We start from the raw sequence: 18,382 nt of genomic DNA on the forward strand, positions 1-18,382 counted from the left end.
ACGTCAGAGAGAGATATAGGAGGCACTTTTCATCAAACTAGTTTTGACAGGTCGTCTCGACCAATCAGATCATGCCACGTCATCAAGCCACGCCCCCTGCATGTCCCTCCCTCGACCAATCAGAAGCGTGCATTTTCACCGGAAGTCCCGCCTTCTGGATATCCCTCCTTCCGGAAGTCCCGCCTATTGTGTTGCCGTCCAATGGGATAGCTGGGCACTTTTCATCAAACTTTTTTGACAGGTCTGTTATCCATTCTCACATACCAATGCCTAGCCGGGGTCAAAAGGTCTGAACGAACCTAGACCCTGATTCATTATCTGAACTTATCTGACTTATGAGTAACTCATCTGTTACTCAAACACCCCACCCCACCCCACACCTGTGCCCATGTGTATGTGTATGTGTTTGTGTGTAAACAAGGGAAGCCTAGCCGGTGTCAAAAGGTCCGAACGAACCTAGACCCTGATTCATTATCTGAACTTATCTGAGTTATGAGTAACTCATCTGTTACTCAAGCACCCCACCCCACCCCACACCTGTGCCCATGCCCATGTGTATGTGTTTGTGTATGTGTGTGTGTGTGTGTGTGTGTGTGTGTGTAAACAAGGGAAGCCTAGCCGGGGTCAAAAGGTCCGAACGAACCTAGACCCTGAGTCAGCAAAATATAGATATCCCTTCGGACATCTGTTACCCATTGCCAAACCCATCCTGTGCCACGTGAGAGAGACGGAGAGAGAGTTGATCAGAGATCTATAGACTTTTATTTACGAGTCAATTACGTATTACACGCAATGATTCGGTAACATCATTTAAAAAGGCGCCCAATCAGGTGACCGAGATACATACGATCGAGCAAATCAGAGTATGCAACGTCATAAGTCTCCACCCATTCATTCAACAGGTCCTGTAGGCCAAAGGATTTAAAGGGTCAGTGTTTTTTGCGGCGGTTAGGGTTAGAAGATAGCCGTAATAATCATGGCGTCCGATACTCCCAAAAAGATGAAACTGACTCTGGCTAAAAGGCGATTGCGCTTGAAAGACACAGACACGATTTATGCCTGGCGTTTGTCTAACGGCTATTATTTCAGGGTCTATTTTGATCAAGAAAATGACAGAGTTGTGTTGTACAGCGGGCCGACATCAAGTTTTGCGGATGCCTCTGAACTTTTTTCCTTGCAACGCGATGAATGGCATACTTTCAAAAGACATTTTGGTTGTATGTATACTTATATTAAATTTAGATATTCGGATTGCAAAGTGATATTGTGGATCCTTTTTGTCACAGGTCATCAATAGCATTTTGTCATCATTATCACCTGCTACATCTTGTTGCCTGTGGATATTGTACATTCATTATTCAAATATTGCACAGGGCTTACCTCTTTTCCAGAGAAGTAACACATAACAGCACTTCCAGCTATAATCAGAGATGACCCTCCCCAGCCTATGAACACTGCTGCACCTATTTCAAATCTGAAGAATGAACAAAATCTTCAGCCCTCACCACTCCATGTGCAGTGCTTTTAAGAACGGAGAGGAGATGAGGTAATGATGTTAAGCAAAAATGTCATGATACAAAACAAAAAAGTTGAGAGAGAAACGTGTAGGAAGGAAAGGAGATTTGGGCAAATTCTCTCTCTCCCAAACCTTAATTACTTCATAACTTTATAACTACCAATAAAAACAACCTGTTATTTTACTGTGTTTTGGTGAGCAAACATACATTTTGGTTTTTATGCATTCCTAAATGACAAATGTAGAAGGATACAAGCTAGACAAAGCATTGAATGGAGGATCCAGTGTTTACAAAGTTTGATGTTTTGGCAACTGTTTCTACTTTTTTGGTTCTTAAAACATTGTATTGACATCATAGTTAAAATGCCAAAGCACTTTGTGAAGTTAAATTAATAACAACTGCTTCTGAGCTCTTCTAAAATGTTGAATTGTGGATGTAGCTGTAGTATGCCTATGACTAACACTTGAAAAGTTACATGCTGCCTGGAAAAAAGTGACCGATCTAGAAGATGTGTCATTGGAACTCAATAAGATGTTTTTAAATTAAAATTCAATTTTATCAAGCTAATATCAGCATAAAAATTTATACAATTACAGACTTTACTATTCTAAGAATAAACTATTGGAAATGTGGAGTAGCGTGTAAATGTATGGGCACCCCTAGTCAAAATATTGTTGTTTACTGTGAATTGTTCACAGTAACAACTGATCTTCAAAAAGCATAATTTACAGATAAAAGTCTTTTCAACATTTTAAGGAATGTTATTGTACAATTTTTGTTTTGTACAAATATAAAGTGAAAAAAAAATAGCACCATGAAAAACGTTTAACCATTTTTTACAAAGGAATCTTTGGAGGTGTTACTAAGTATAGACCATGCAAGGTGTCCAAACTTTTGTATCAGGCCCTTTTATCTTTAATTTCTATCAAGCTTATACCGGCATAAAAAATTTATACAATTATAAACTTTACCTTTCAGAAATGTCATTTTACTATTCTGAGAATAAACTCTTGGAAATATGGAGTAGCATGTAAATGTATGGGCACCCCCTGGTCAAAATATTGTTGTTTACTGTGAATTGTTCACAGTAACAACTGATCTTCAAAAAGCATAATTTACAGATAAAAGTCTTTTCAACATTTTAAGGAATGTTATTGTACAATTGTATATGTATAGACCATGCAAGGTGTCCAAACTTTTGTATCAGGCCCTTTTACCTTTTAGAAATGGTAAAATTAAAACTAATCTAAAATTAAAACTAATCTAAAGCTTAAATAAAGAAATTACAATTTGTTTAACTTTCATCACTGTGCACAGACATTAATCAGGTGAACTCAAACATGTACATGCCACTGTATAGGAAATAATAATAATAATAAGCGTATAAACTTATAGTTAATAGTTCACCCGCAGACAAACTACATGCTTAAAACATCAACATTTACCTCAAACCTTCATTTCTTATGCAATTCTGAATAGACCTGCTTATGTGTTTTCTAAACAAGTAGATCACATAAAAAAAAAAAAAAAAAAAATACAGAAAACTAAAAAGAAAATTCTTTGCTTATTGACTGCATTAGATTTTTGGTCAAACAATCACAATCAGGCCCAGATTAGATTTAATAGATTATGTAACAACTATCAATAACTGATGAGCAGTTTCAGTTTCAAGGGTGTTTATTAATGATAAGCCTGCTAAAGCGTTAGTGTGGGTGTTTTAAACGTATATATATAAAATGAGGGGAAATCAAAGTAAATGCAAATGCATGTTTTAATGGCATTAGTATATGTCTTGAACATTACTTTTCAATCGGCTTTACATTTATTTCAAGAAAAGTAAAAATTTAAATTTCTGTGTGAAAGCATGTTCACCACATCTAAAAATAGCTTACTTCTGTGGCTTGTAGTTTGGATCCACATATTGCACCTGTGTACAGTATCATACCACTGAACCCTGTGGCACAAAAAGCATTGCATCATTTCTGGAATTATTTTACTATGAATTGAACAAGAATGAAGTTTGAAGGCATCATACCTAACGCCATATAGGTCAGGGCAGCTGCAAAAGTTACCCTGGCATTGGCAAGTTCAGAACCTCCAATCTTAGTATATTTCATTCCAATTAAAGCAAGCACAGCTCCCTAGAATCCCAGGATTACAGAGACAATAGCCAGGGCACGGCACACATGCAAGAAAACTTAAGAGACAGTGGTGAACTAGTTGCTGAACTTCACTGCACTGTCTAATTCAATCTAAAAACATCTGACATTGGTGGTCAAACTGTATACTGTTTTTTACCTGGCAGTGCTATCATGGATGGGTAATATTTGCAGTCCATCCACAGATTGGAAAAATATTTGACAGTGGTAACAACGGCTTCTCCCACCAGTACTCAGTGGGCAGAGTAGAACAGTTCAGTAACCAGCCACAAAGACAACAAATGAAGCAACCAATCTCCATATACATCATTTCTGTGTGATTAATTTTTTCAAGTCTTGTAATACAATTAAAACAGCAGATATAGGTAATAGTTTATGTAATATAAAAATAATTTTTTTTTAAAGATTTAAAAAAGACACAAATAGCCAAATCTGAACTCATCATTCACAGTTTTACACAGTAAGCAGTTGGTTTTGCACCATAAGCAGCTTCTTATTGTTGGAGGGGGGGGCTCTAAGTTACTATATCTGAGCTCATAATTCTAATGGGGGCAGTTTCTCTAATTACCATTTACTATGTGAAAAGACATTACTCCTATAGCACAGCCTGTCATAAGGGCTGAAGCTGTGACCAAAAACAGCCTAAAGATTCTGTATCTTGTCCTTTCTCAAAGCCTCAGCTCTTTAAAATAAACTAGCAAATACTGATGATCCTTTTTTACATAGTAGTGCATAAAATACAAAACAGTAAAATACCTGCTGCTTATATTGTAGTTGTTTCTCAGCTCTCATCAGACTGAAAGCAGTACATAAAATGTGCCATGATTCCTTTGTTAAAGCCATACATTTACAAATTTGAATGTTTTGCGTATTACACAAAACTGAAACTCATTTCTAGCAAATTGTCAAAATATTGCATGATTTTTGCAAACAGTCATGACAGCTGGCATGTAATGTGAATGCTAGCTAGTCAGTAAAATTCTGGTGGAAAAAAAAAAAAAAGAAAAAAAAAAAAAGAAGATCCAAGCCAATAATATTCTCCGGGGCCTTTTTTCTTACCCCCAAGTGTCTAACTTTACATTTTCAATATATAGAAGGAAGATCCTTTTTTATAGTTCACCTTTTGGGCTAAACCATGTATATTAATGGTAGCATGTTCCTGGATATTGTTTTTATAATAATGAGATGGAATAGTGAAAAAAACAAACTACTTAATACTTTTAATACACAGTCATTGCCTGTATAATACATGCTGTATAATACATGCCATAACACATTAGGTCTGGCTCTCTATGATTAACATAAATTTCAATCTTTCTGAGTAATTTTGTTCATTCTATATTAGTTATTGTCCACCATAAAGAATGTTAATAACTATTTGAACAAACAGAATCTAAAGACTCTCAGCACTTAGGTTTGATCCGTCAACATCATTTTAAAATAGAATAGGTCACAGAATGAGCATAATGTATAGAACGGTCATTCTCTTGGGCTTAAATTTTTTTATTTTTTTTATTTTTTTTTTTAAATGCAGGATGTTGTATAAATTTGTAGAGTGACATTTAAAACGTAGGTGTTGGTGATCATCCAACATCCTGAATTAGCAACGTTTCTGTAACTGGATGCAGTCAAAGTCTAGCAACAGTTACAGTTACTCTACCTGTTTTTAATACTTTTTCAGAATACATTTTAGAAAAAACAATGAATAAGCAGGTGTCTGAATACTTTGTCCATATAGTGTATCTTGTATTTGTATTGGGTGTGGTTTGAATATATTGGTGCTATTGAATATTATGTTATGTGAATATTTTTTACTTTACTTATGAATCAAATAAATGGTGAGTAATTATTGATGTGATGACATTGAATGCCACACCTGTTAATATTCTAAATGTCCATACAGTGTTTGTGTGTGTGTGTGTGTGTGTGTGTGTGTGTGTACATTCCTGCAATAATCAATATGATTATGTCCTTGCATGCATGTGTATATTAGATGCCAACATGGTGAGTTTAAGCACCTGGGCCTTTGTGTGTTTCTTTGTATGTGTACACTCTTAAATAGAAACTAATTTGATGACTTTGAATGGCAAACATGTTGATATTCTTTTAGTAAGTATATGGTGAGTATGCATCCTATTGTAAGATCACCTACTCTGCCTGTGTGTGTACTCCTGATCTTGCATGTGTGTCTGGGGGTTGGTGTAAAATTTAGTTAAACATACTATTAGAACTATTTTAGAACTATAGAAATGACAAACATGCTGTAATCTTTGGTTGTTAGATATTTTTCTATAATGTGTCAGCTTGACAGTGTTTACTCTAACTGTGAAATTGGTTATCAGATTGTGATCAGATGTGTGTGCATTACTGGACTTTTGCATGTAAGTCATCAGTGAAATAGTGTGTCATCTATTTCTATTTGAGAAATATATGTACTGGAAATGTCACACCGTCAGTAACAAAGCTGAAGCCTGGGAGTTGTTGGACCTTTCAACAGGACAACGATAAACAAGTGTACCTCCTATTCTACAATAGCTTGGATGCAGAAGAAGAGCTGGAAGATTCTGGATTGGCCATGAATGTCAATGAACTGGAGGCCTTTGCCCCAGGACATATGGGCTAAGATACCTGTAGATCGCTGCAAGATAGTTGTCAAGCTATGTTCCCAACTAAAGAACAGTATTACTGCCAAAGGAAGTTTTACAAAGTACTAATGATGTATGTGACAAAGGGGTTGAATAATTTTTTTTGTCAATGAGGAAATTTGTTGGAATGTTAGAAAAAATATTGTTGTAATTGCTATATCATACAGGTCCTTATTTGATCTGATTGTGAACAAGATAAAAATTAAATGTCTTGTCAAACTTGCTAAAACACTTTACTGCAAGGGGTTGAATAATTTTAAACACAACTGTATATATGGCATTTCCAGTACATATATTTCTCAAATAGAAATAGATGACACACTATTTCACTGATGACTTACATGCAAAAGTCCAGTAATGCACACACATCTGATCACAATCTGATAACCAATTTCACAGTTAGAGTAAACACTGTCAAGCTGACACATTATAGAAAAATATCTAACAACCAAAGATTACAGCATGTTTGTCATTTCTATAGTTCTAAAATAGTTCTAATAGTATGTTTAACTAAATTTTACACCAACCCCCAGACACACATGCAAGATCAGGAGTACACACACAGGCAGAGTAGGTGATCTTACAATAGGATGCATACTCACCATATACTTACTAAAAGAATATCAACATGTTTGCCATTCAAAGTCATCAAATTAGTTTCTATTTAAGAGTGTACACATACAAAGAAACACACAAAGGCCCAGGTGCTTAAACTCACCATGTTGGCATCTAATATACACATGCATGCAAGGACATAATCATATTGATTATTGCAGGAATGTACACACACACACACACACACACACACACACACAAACACTGTATGGACATTTAGAATATTAACAGGTGTGGCATTCAATGTCATCACATCAATAATTACTCACCATTTATTTGATTCATAAGTAAAGTAAAAAATATTCACATAACATAATATTCAATAGCACCAATATATTCAAACCACACCCAATACAAATACAAGATACACTATATGGACAAAGTATTCAGACACCTGCTTATTCATTGTTTTTTCTAAAATGTATTCTGAAAAAGTATTAAAAACAGGTAGAGTAACTGTAACTGTTGCTAGACTTTGACTGCATCCAGTTACAGAAGCGTTGCTAATTCAGGATGTTGGATGATCACCAACACCTACGTTTTAAATGTCACTCTACAAATGTATACAACATCCTGCATTTAAAAAAAAAAAAAAAAAAAAAAAAAAAAAATTTAAGCCCAAGAGAATGACCGTTCTATACATTATGCTCATTCTGTGACCTATTCTATTTTAAAATGATGTTGACGGATCAAACCTAAGTGCTGAGAGTCTTTAGATTCTGTTTGTTCAAATAGTTATTAACATTCTTTATGGTGGACAATAACTAATATAGAATGAACAAAATTACTCAGAAAGATTGAAATTTACGTTAATCATAGAGAGCCAGACCTAATGTGTTATGGCATGTATTATACAGCATGTATTATACAGGCAATGACTGTGTATTAAAAGTATTAAGTAGTTTGTTTTTTCATTATTCCATCTCATTATTATAAAAAAAAATATCCAGGAACATGCTACCATTAATATACATGGTTTAGCCCAAAAGGTGAACTATAAAAAAGGATCTTCCTTCTATATATTGAAAATGTAAAGTTAGACACTTGGGGGTAAGAAAAAAGGCCCCGGAGAATATTATTGGCTTGGATCTTCTTTTTTTTTTTTTTCTTTTTTTTTTTTTTCCACCAGAATTTTACTGACTAGCTAGCATTCACATTACATGCCAGCTGTCATGACTGTTTGCGAAAATCATGCAATATTTTGACAATTTGCTAGAAATGAGTTTCAGTTTTGTGTAATACGCAAAACATTCAAATTTGTAAATGTATGGCTTTAACAAAGGAATCATGGCACATTTTATGTACTGCTTTCAGTCTGATGAGAGCTGAGAAACAACTACAATATAAGCAGCAGGTATTTTACTGTTTTGTATTTTATGCACTACTATGTAAAAAAGGATCATCAGTATTTGCTAGTTTATTTTAAAGAGCTGAGGCTTTGAGAAAGGACAAGATACAGAATCTTTAGGCTGTTTTTGGTCACAGCTTCAGCCCTTATGACAGGCTGTGCTATAGGAGTAATGTCTTTTCACATAGTAAATGGTAATTAGAGAAACTGCCCCCATTAGAATTATGAGCTCAGATATAGTAACTTAGAGCCCCCCCCTCCAACAATAAGAAGCTGCTTATGGTGCAAAACCAACTGCTTACTGTGTAAAACTGTGAATGATGAGTTCAGATTTGGCTATTTGTGTCTTTTTTGTATTACAAGACTTGAAAAAATTAATCACACAGAAATGATGTATATGGAGATTGGTTGCTTCATTTGTTGTCTTTGTGGCTGGTTACTGAACTGTTCTACTCTGCCCACTGAGTACTGGTGGGAGAAGCCGTTGTTACCACTGTCAAATATTTTTCCAATCTGTGGATGGACTGCAAATATTACCCATCCATGATAGCACTGCCAGGTAAAAAACAGTATACAGTTTGACCACCAATGTCAGATGTTTTTAGATTGAATTAGACAGTGCAGTGAAGTTCAGCAACTAGTTCACCACTGTCTCTTAAGTTTTCTTGCATGTGTGCCGTTCCCTGGCTATTGTCTCTGTAATCATGGGATTCTGGGGAGCTGTGCTTGCTTTAATTGGAATGAAATATACTAAGATTGGAGGTTCTGAACTTGCCAATGCCAGGGTAACTTTTGCAGCTGCCCTGACCTATATGGCATCAGGTACGATGCCTTCAAACTTCATTCTTGCTCAATTCATAGTAAAATAATTCCAGAAATGTATGCAATGCTTTTTGTGCCACAGGGTTCAGTGGTATGATACTGTACTCCTGGTGGAGCATAAAACACAGGTGCAATATGTGGATCCAAACTACAAGCCACAGAAGTAAACTATTTTTAGATGTGGTGAACATGCTTTCACACAGAAATTTACATTTTTACTTTTCTTGAAATAAATGTAAAGCCAATTGAAAAGTGATGTTCAAGACATATACTAATGCCATTAAAACATAATTGCATTTACTTTGATTTCCCCTCATTTTATATATATACGTTTAAAACACCCACACTTACACTTTAGCAGGCTTATCATTAATAAACACCCTTGAACCTGAAACTGCTCATCAGTTATTGATAGTTGTTAAATAATCTATTAAATCTAATCTGGGCCTGACTGTGATTGTTTGACTAAAAATCTAATGCAGTCAATAGGCAAAGAATTTTCTTTTTAGTTTTTCTGTATTTTTTATTTTATTTTTTTATGTGATCTACTTGTTTAGAAAACACATAAGCAGGTCTATTCAGAATTGCATGAGAACTGAAGGTTTGAGGTAAATGTTGATGTTTTAAGCATGTAGTTTGTCTGCGGGTGAACTATTAACTATAAGTTTATAAGCTTATTATTATTATTATTTCCTATACAGTGACATGTACATGTTTGAGTTCACCTGATTAATGTCTGTGCACAGTGATGAAAGTTAAACAAATTGTAATTTCTTTATTTAAGCTTTAGATTAGTTTTAATTTTAGATTAGTTTTAATTGTACCATTTCTAAAAGGTAAAAAGGCCTGATACAAAAGTTTGGACACCTTGCATGGTCTATACATATAAAATTGTACAATAACATTCCTTAAAATGTTGAAAAGACTTTTATCTGTAAATTATGCTTTTTGAAGATCAGTTGTTACTGTGAACAATTCACAGTAAACAACAATATTTTGACCAGGGGGTGCCCATACATTTACATGCTACTCCATATTTCCAAGAGTTTATTCTTAGAATAGTAAAGTCTATAATTGTATAAATTCTTATGCTGATATTAGCTTGATAAAATTGAATTTTAATGTAAAAACATCTTATTGAGTTCCAATGACACATCTTCTAGATCGGTCACTTTTTTCCAGGCAGCATGTAACTTTTCAAGTGTTAGTCATAGGCATACTACAGCTACATCCACAATTCAACATTTTAGAAGAGCTCAGAAGCAGTGGTTATTAATTTAACTTCACAAAGTGCTTTGGCATTTTAACTATGATGTCAATACAATGTTTTAAGAACCAAAAAGTAGAAACGGTTGCCAAAACATCTAACTTTGTAAACACTGGATCCTCCATTCAATGCTTTGTCTAGCTTGTATCCTTTTACATTTGTCATTTAGGAATGCATAAAAACCAAAATGTATGTTTGCTCACTAAAACACAGTAAAATAACAGGTGGTTTTTGTTGGTAGTTATAAAGTTATGAAGTAATTAAGGTTTGGGAGAGAGAGAATTTGCCCAAATCTCCTTACCTTCCTACACGTTTCTCTCTCAACTTTTTTTGTTTTGTGTCATGACATTTTTGTTTAACATCATTACTTCATCTCCTCTCCGTTCTGAAAAGCACTGCACATGGAGTGGTGTGGGCTGAAGATTTTGTTCATTCTTCAGATTTGAAATAGGTGCAGCAGTGTTCATAGGCTGGGGAGGGTCATCTCTGATTATAGCTGGAAGTGCTGTTATGTGTTACTTCTCTGGAAAAGAGGGACTCCACTCCAGGTAAGCCCTGTGCAATATTTGAATAATGAATGTACAATATCCACAGGCAACAAGATGTAGCAGGTCATAATGATGACAAAATGCTTTTGATGACCTGTGACAAAAAGGATCCACAATATCACTTTGCAATCCGAATATCTAAATTTAATATAAGTATACATACAACCAAAATGTCTTTTGAAAGTATGCCATTCATCGCGTTGCAAGGAAAAAAAGTTCAGAGGCATCCGCAAAACTTGATGTCGGCCCGCTGTACAACACAGCTCTGTCATTTTCTTGATCAAAATAGACCCCGAAATAATAGCCGTTAGACAAATGCCAGGCATAAATCGTGTCTGTGTCTTTCAAGCGCAATCGCCTTTTAGTCAGATTCAGTTTCATCTTTTTGGGAGTATCGGACGCCATGATTATTACGGCTATCTTCTAACCCTAACCGCCGCAAAAAACACTGACCCTTTAAATCCTTTGGCCTACAGGACCTGTTGAATGAATGGGTGGAGACTTATGACGTTGCATACTCTGATTTGCTTGATCGTATGTATCTCGGTCACCTGATTGGGCGCCTTTTTTAAATGATGTTACCGAATCATTGCGTGTAATGCGTAATTGACTCGTAAATAAAAGTCTATAGATCTCTGATCAACTCTCTCTCCGTCTCTCTCACGTGGCAGAGGATGGGTTTGGCAATGGGTAACAGATGTCCGAAGGGATATCTATATTCTGCTAAATCAGGGTCTAGGTTCGTTCGGACCTTTTGACCCCGGCTAGGCTTCCCTTGTTTACACACACACACACACACACACACACACACACACACACAAAAACATACACATGGGCACAGGTGTGGGGTGGGGTGGGGTGTTTGAGTAACAGATGAGTTACTCATGAGTCAGTTAAGTTCAGATAATGAATCAGGATCTAGGTTCGTTCAGACCTTTTGACCCCGGCTAGGCATTGGTATGTGAGAATGGATAACAGACCTGTCAAATAAGTTTGATGAAAAGTGCCCAGCTATCCCATTGGACGGCAACACAATAGGCGGGACTTCCGGAAGGAGGGATATCCAGAAGGCGGGACTTCTGGTGAAAATGCACGCTTCTGATTGGTCGAGGGAGGGACATGCAGGGGGCGTGGCTTGATCTGATTTGTCGAGACGACCTGTCAAAACTAGTTTGATGAAAAGTGCCCAGCTATCCCATTGGACGGCAACACAATAGGCGGGACTTCCGGAAGGAGGGATATCCAGAAGGCGGGACTTCCGGTGAAAATGCACGCTTCTGATTGGTCGAGGGAGGGACATGCAGGGGGCGTGGCTCGATGACGTGGCATGATCTGATTGGTCGAGACGACCTGTCAAAACTAGTTTGATGAAAAGTGCCTCATATATCTCTCTCTCACGTCTCAGTGGGGGACCACCTTTGATGTCAGTGTTGTGTTTTTAAGTAATTTTCATTGTCTGGAACTCGAATCCTAGAAAAAAAGAATATTTTTGAGAAGCAGGGCCACTTCATGAATTCCATGCATTTCATTCATCTATTGATCATTCATTTTTCTAACAGAGATTAGTATTAGGCATGTCTTAACAGAAACTCTTAAGTTCAAAATAAAGCACCAATAACCAAAACAAAAGAGATTAAATTAAATGTCATAAAACCTCCATCCAGCAGTAAATACACCTCTAATCCAACACCACACTCATTATGAATGTACTTGACTAGTTCCTCCCAGGACTTTAATTACATCCAAATTGAAACATTGTTTTCAGCCAAATGGAAAAAGCACCTCTCTGCTTTGTAGTTTCTGTGTGCCCATCTGTTTCGACCAAAACATAGCAAAAACCATACAAAATATAACAGCACATGGAGCCTGTAGGTTTAAAAGCCTCTAAAACAAAAGAGGAAACCAGCTGTTGACCAGCACTCACAATTATTTAAACGGATAAACACAGGATGTGTTTATCTGTTTTTAAACATATTTAAAACTGCAATCTGTTTGTGGGTCTAACATAAAAAGCCCCAGGGAACCTAAACCAGCATTTGCTTTCTAATAAGGTTTAATGGTATTCTTGTGCACACTCAATAAACCTGTGCAAAGTGTTCCTTATGATGATGAATGTCCAAAACAGGAATCATATCATTACCAAAAACAAAGGTATCACTTTACTTGGATGAGCCAATGTAGATGCCACATAGACACTCACCTGACTCGAAGAAGCTAAGAATGTAAATTAATGTCTGTTGTCTGTCCTAACCTTAACTTACATTTGAATCAACCCTACACCTAACCCTAACATTTAGGTTTAGGGTTGAATTTTGGGTTATGATTTAGGGTTGATTCAAGGGTCAAGGATAGGATTTAGGGTTGTGTTCAACTGACAATCATTTAAATTCAACCTAGAGCATTTAATAGATATACAAGTGAATGTTAGTTTAATGTCAGTGTCTATGAGGCATCTATAATGGACCTTCCAAGTAAAGTGATTCCAAAACAACAATAAAACAATAAAATAATCACCTCAAAGAGTAATAATAGAAACTAAAATTTCCACTGTAACATAAAAAAAGAAACAGTAATGCCTTAAATTATTTCAATTAAATGACTGATTCAATAAATAAAATATCAAGTGACCAAATCACAAGACAGTAAGACTTAAATGTACATTTGTAAATAATTGTTTCTTTCTTTATGTAAGAAGTGGTGTAATCTCAGGGTAAATGCATTTAAATGCATTTTACATTTGTGAAAAGTTTTACTAAATAAATTTGTTATTGATCCACATAAACATTCCACAGATCCACATGTTCATTTCTACAAGCATCCTTAAGCACAGTGGTATACAAACAATTGTGCACCCTTGATGACTTGTTTTCTAAATCACATCCTCTACAGAGACACAATTCTGCACATTCTAATACACAATGCCTGTTATTTAATGAATTTAACATCATTTATCTTCTTATCCATCGCTTCATGAACAGGGTTGTGCAGGGTCTGATTGAATTTTACATTTTGTGATAAATATCACAAAATGTGGTCATTATAGATTATTAGAGATTGTAGTCAATATTCAGGTCAAAATCAGTAGGGCTAAATAAACATACATTGTCTAAAACTGTCACGTTATGGAGCTTGGAGGTGTAGGTACTTTACTAAACACAAAACCAAACAAAGCATACCATGAACTCCCATGAGACATGAAAACATATTTAAGACCAGACAAACAAATCTGGAACAAAGGGAGTACTTATACAAAGACCAACAAGCAACACCTGAGACTACCAAGAGCGGAGCTACAGAGGAGGCACAGGTGGGAACACTGACAAGGTGGGGCTAGGACAGAGACAAGAAACAAGCACAAACAGAGCCATGTGCTACTGTGCAAATGGCAGGGCAAAACAGAGATGTAGACCAGGATACAAACAAAACAAAAAAAAGGTTGAAACAACATGTAGAAATTTGTTCACTTATGCAGACACCAGGGGTGTACAAACATTTTTGTATACAACTATTAATTACACAACAAAGATTTCTATGAATGACGTTAATGTAGCAATGATTTAATGATTATTGTTAAAAAATGTATTGTCTTTAACAGTTTTTAACAATACCCTTTTGGGGCTATAAAGAACCATCTACCATCTCTCTACCATTTTCCACCAACCCAAAACCTATTAACTGGGCAGAGAAAAATGCAAGCATCAAAATGTTTTTTTGAGCTGTTTTGGTTTCATAAAGAACCACATAAAAAACCTTGAAGGGTCTTGTACCATATCCATTTGTGCCAGGTCACTAATGAATGAACAGAGTTGCAAGCATACATATAGTGACCAGAGATACTCCACTGGGAAAATGGATAAACCCGCTGATTTCTTTCACTGTATTCATCACCTGTATTTTTTAAAGCATTAGTTAAAGCTCAGTCGCACAGAAATGACCTCCTGCTCTGAGCTGCCGCAGCCGTTTGCCCTTGCTGCTCATGTTCCTGTGCTGAAAGGAAGTGTAATGGAGTCTAAGGGTCAGAGACTCAGTGGGGGTCTGATACCATCTCTGCTGGTGTGATACAGACGGGACGTCACACTGAGAAAGAGCTAATCTGACAGAAATGAGCTCTATCAGCCATCTTATCACGAACGATACTGAGATCCTTTTCCTGACCTTCACTCGTCCTCTCTCACTAAGACTTTTTGAGAGCTGAGGGTTCTGCACTGGGGGTTCTGTACATTTCAACATCACATAATACACAATACACATGCCATCGCACACTGGCATGTTCTGTGCAAACGCTCACCTAGTACTAAAAACAGATTCATTTTTGTTTTATAATACTTACTCTGTTTCTCTCTTGATATTTATAAGATTGCCAGTAAATGAAGGAACTGCCAAGTAAGAATTTCATTGTGCAGTGTAACCGCCTGTTTCTGCTGTGCATATGACAATAAACTCTTGAATCTTATATGTATTTTAGTACATTTTATACCATCTTGTCTTCCATTTTAATGAAATGTGTTTCATAAATAAACCATAAATACTTCCACTCACTGCCCATTTTATTAGAAACCCCTACCTTGTCCTTTGACTCACTGGTCACTTTATTAGAAACACCTACTTTTTTAAAGAAGTGAATATAAGATGTTGTTTATGGATGGATACATCTGCTAAACCCAAACATGGTTAGACTGTGATGACATTATACATTATTGGTCAAAAATGAAACTTATAATAGCAAACCAAAAGGATTATAATTCAATATAATTCACTTTTAAAGAGAATTGTCTCGGTCATAAGTGTGCTCCCATTAAAATAAAAAAAGAAAGAAACCCATTTACTCCGTCAGTAATGAATGACTGGCAGCATTTCTGCAGTTGTTTTTTTGCTGAAAATGAGGTTCATTGTTTCTAAGTGTTGCTAAGCAACAATTTGTCCATTCAGGAGACTGGATGCTGCATTACAAATGAACAGAAATAAATAGCAAAAAAGGGGAAACAAGACAATAAATGCTTCATACCGCTTTACAAAAGCCTGGTTCAGAAAGTGCACATCCAAATATGTCCTCTGATTGCAGGACTCACACTCTGAGCAATCTGAACACTTAAACTGGGAGAGAGAGAGAGAGAGAGAGAGAGAGAGAGAGAGAGAGAGAGAGATGTTGACATTCTGTTCAATTCTCTCTGACTGATACATTCACTGAAACAAGTGGGAAATAAACTCACTAAGTACTTCTTAATTTAAAGTTCATGTGCAGTTCTGCCCCAGAAAAAAAGAAAACAGCTTCTCTGCCATTGCCAAACAGCTTATTTTGCTGCTGCTATTAACACTTGTTTTGAGCTTCTGGTACCCCCAGGTGCTGCCGATCAGGTGCCTGATTAGCACCTGATTGGGAGCACTTGTTACATGGGCACTGCTACAGTTGTCTGCTTCAAGAATCGGCATGCCACGTTTGACTGATCTGGATAGGACCTGTGCAACAGGGCAACTTCAAGCTGGTGTTCCGCAAAACCAAGTTGTGGCATTATTTAAAGGCCTAGTACCATCTCCAAATTGAAGGCCATGTTCCTTATAACCGGGAATGTCAGAGACAGGAACAGACTTTTTGTCGCCCCCAAGAAGACAACAGCCCAGCTCTTAGATACCATAGGTCTTCTACAGATTTGCAGGACGATATGGACGACGGCTCTCTGTCCAGACAATACAGAACAGACTGCACACAGCTGGTCTCATCGGGCTGCCAGGAGGCCTAACATGACTGCCCTTTGCCGCCAGGCCCATTCGTGCTGGTATTGGCAATACATGCACTGGAACCTGAACATGTGGAAGAACGTGTTCTTGATGAGTCTAGATACTGCAGTTGGATGTGCCAAGCTGTTGTGGCTGTGTATGGTTCTTCCGCATTCCGCATGCTACATTGTTAAATTGGCAATATGTCTTGTTTCTTCAAACTTCAATCATCCAGTCCACCAAACACAGAACAAATCAATGGCAGAATAAGCCGTTTGGCATTGGCAAAGAGGATTTGTCAAATCTTTAATGGGCGCAACCCACATACTCAGCTCTGCTGCTCATTCCACAAATGTTCCTTACAAATGTGGTGCCATTTAAAAGGGAAATTAACAGGTATTCCAACAGTACAAGATTTATTGCTAAGAAGCAAAGAAATAATCTACCAAACACAAATTTCCTTTCTTTTTGTGCCAAGTTAAAAATATAAAATATCATATCATCTATGTGTATTAATTAGATTTCATAGCATAAATATTTGACCATAATAAAACAAAATAATATGTAGTAGTTGCAGTAGCTTTATTTTTGTAGTGAAAATCATACTTTTAAGCATTTTTGTTATTTATTGTTTATATATTATACATTTCTTCTGTATTTTACAGATAACGAAATATTTGGATATAAAACTCCATAGATTACAAAATTATATGTTTTTAAACTAGTACTTGCGTGTTTTATTGTATGAATAAATACATACTGATAAAAATATTATTCTCTTTGACATTTGTATGACATATTTTAACATAAGAAAGGCATTATTTTTATACATATTTTTATCTATTATATTACAAATAGGTATGCACATTTCTGAGCATAAAAATAACTGCTATGGCCATTCTAATAGGCACGGAATCATGGGTGATCAATTGTTAAATTAATACATTCACATAAACCAATTCATAGGTAGGGATGTAATGTTTTTCATAGTATCTTTTAATATATTGGAAATCTTGTTTTATGATAATTATTTGCATAATGAAACTTGTGGTATGATAATATGAAAATGTTTCTAGCGCAGATGCAGAAAACAAACAAAAAAAAGGCTAAGCTGTTTGTCATTTTTGAGTGATAATGCAGTGTAGAAATAAGAGATGTCCTGAAGAAGAAGAATGGTTTTACAATTTTAGAAATTTCCAGTTGGTTGCTGTGGTGTTAGTAGGTGGTTGCTATGAGGTTGCAAGGCACTTATGATATTCCAAGTTATTGCTATGTTTTTGCTAAGCAGTTGCTGCTGATAGGCTGTTGATAAGCAGTTGCTTGGTACTAAATGTGCTTGTTATGGGGTGTAAAGTGGCTGTTATGCTTCCCTCAGTTGTTGCTATAATATTGCAAGGCGGTTGCTATGGTGATCAGTGTTTTTCACATTAAGGCTTTTTGAGAAGGTAAAGTTTGTACATATGAGAATTTCTTGCTCACATAGACATTTGCCATTGGCAAAATTATTAATTCCGCAAAAATCAGTGCTAGCAAAGTGCTGCTTATCCAGTGCTAACAAATCTTCCAAAAAAGATTCCTGTAGCCTTGGCTAAGCCCAAACTACAGCAGACGACCACGGGACTGGAGCACAGAGTGATTTAGGTGCCATTTATATTCCTTTTCATTCAGAGCCAGAAAGGTTTAGGGGTGAGACAGAGGAAGCAGGGCCTGTATGTGTGTGAGTGTGTGTGTGTGTATGTCTGACAG

The 18,382-nt window shown here is 36.2% G+C and overlaps 1 pseudogene; it reads left to right on the forward strand.

Moving 5' to 3' along the window:
• Positions 1 to 1,481: 1,481 nt before the first annotated feature.
• LOC140553522 (claudin-10-like) lies at positions 1,482 to 10,925 on the forward strand (annotated as a pseudogene).
• Positions 10,926 to 18,382: the final 7,457 nt, after the last annotated feature.

The sequence above is a fragment of the Salminus brasiliensis genome, chromosome 1 (genome assembly GCF_030463535.1).
Source record: "Salminus brasiliensis chromosome 1, fSalBra1.hap2, whole genome shotgun sequence".
Classification (NCBI taxonomy): Eukaryota; Metazoa; Chordata; class Actinopteri; order Characiformes; family Bryconidae; genus Salminus; species Salminus brasiliensis.